Below are 2,052 nucleotides of genomic sequence, written 5' to 3'. Positions count from 1 at the left end.
TTTCAGGTTTTAGGAAAGAAATGTCAAGGTCCTATTTATCATCCTTTTCTTTAGTTATTTGGTCCAATATAATGTATTTTGTCAGGAAACTCTACTAGAACGTAGCCTCCTTCTTTAGGATCTCCATCTAGTTTTCCAAAAAAATCTGATTGCAGTGCAATAGGTATTTCTGAAACAGAATCGCTGATTTTTGTTCAAGCTCATTAGTGTCACTGCTATCATGATTAGGCCTATTAATTAAGATTCTGTTGTAAGCACTTTTTCTTGTTTGATTATTATGTTGTTGCTTTTGCTCCATAACCCTGCAGATTTCTTGTTTTTCTGGAGTGTCAGTCATAATTACACTTTTGTCCTTTTTTTCCTTCCCGTAGTCCTGTTTGATTTCCTGGCTGCAGTTTTAGAGAAACCTCTGAAATGGTTCGATAAAATAAAGCTTTCTGTAGAAGAGAGTACGCAATAAGACGTGTTTCACTGTGTACCTCAGGCATACATCCATAAAAAAGTGAATTATTACATGATTATCACGTGATTATGTTCATTTTTTTCGTAATATGTGGAGGGGGAAATTTAATAGTAGAATTCATTATTTTAGACAGAATGAGAGAGAACGAGAATTCAGATGTTTTATTTCTTCATCCAGATATTTTTCACATAATTTATAATATCATGTAGCCTATGAGATCCAAATGTTTTTATTTCATTTTTTTTAGATATTTTGTTTCAATTAGAGTTGGTAACACTAAAACTTATACCATGTCATTATTGCTCACGTCCTATCTTAGTCGAAGTTCAAATTGCTAGTCGGTATTTGCGATTATTTTGTAACTGTACATTAAATTAATTTACTTAATCTCCAAAATGCCAGAAAGAAACCGTGTGTTTACTGATGAATTAAAAAAGGATTATCCGTTTTTGAAAAAAGTTTGTGTTCGTATTGACAAAGTGAAACATGAACAATGCTTTTCAGAATTTTCAGTAACTCGTGGTGGGCGTTGGGACATTAAAAACACTTGAAATGTGCAAAACAGAAGGCAGACCTAATAACAGCGGAAAGAACTTCCTCAAATTTTTTCTGATTTGTTTAAAAATTTAAGCTAATTATCTTGTTTATTCATAAGCAATGGCAACAAGATTTGAATTTTCTTTCTATCTGCATAGTATGAATTAACCAGCCAGCTAAAACTGGTGACCAACATGTGTACTGTATGTTTCAAAGTTAGACGAAATTTTTTCCAGATTTTTCTAGGACTTTTTCTCCAACAGATGAATGCTACTAATCGATTTTCAGTGCTGAATAAACCCATGTTTGTATGATTCAACTTTAAAATTTGAGTCGTGTGCAGAAAAAATAGGAATTCTTGTTTTTATGGTATTATTTAGAAAATATGTAAAGTGTACTATTAAGGAACTGTCAGTGATCAGATCTTCATATTGAAAACTAGCACGAAGGAGTTCTTATACGTTACGTAATTTTATAGAATAGTGAGTTGCATATGGTGCATTACAAGGAGATGGGAGGATTGTAAAAATAGTAAAAAAAAAAAATATAGTTACAACCCATTACCAATCCAAAATCCCTTAATAAAAAAAACGAATATTCGTTGTCTATATGTTTTTCTTTATCGAAAGAAACGGTATTTAAAAATTTGTAATTTGTAGACATTTAATACCGCAAAGATAGTGAAGTTTATAAAAACTAATTGGAGACAAAGTAATAACTAGTGTTGTAACGAATAGTATATTCGGCCTCAGGCCGAATACCGAATATTCGGCCAGGAGCGTGGCCGAATAGCCGAATATTCGGCCAAACTATTCGGCTTGATTAACGTACGTACGAAAATTGGCGCGCAAATCTCATTATGGCAAGGACCCCGCTTTCTATTGGCCCCCCGCTGTCACTACGCTTCGCTAATAGCGTTAATTCTTAACAGTTGGCAGACAATAGCGTCATGGTAGTATGCGATAAATGATGATATCAAATGTGAATAACAACGAAATGACCTACACGTGTAAATAACGGAAAAAGAACAGAGAAGGACCGCGAAGTGAAAA

This window comes from Centruroides sculpturatus, unplaced genomic scaffold, assembly GCF_000671375.1.
Source record: "Centruroides sculpturatus isolate CEXI.00-Female unplaced genomic scaffold, Cexi_2.0 scaffold47, whole genome shotgun sequence".
In the NCBI taxonomy this organism is placed as follows: Eukaryota; Metazoa; Arthropoda; class Arachnida; order Scorpiones; family Buthidae; genus Centruroides; species Centruroides sculpturatus.
This window is presented reverse-complemented; position numbering follows the sequence as displayed.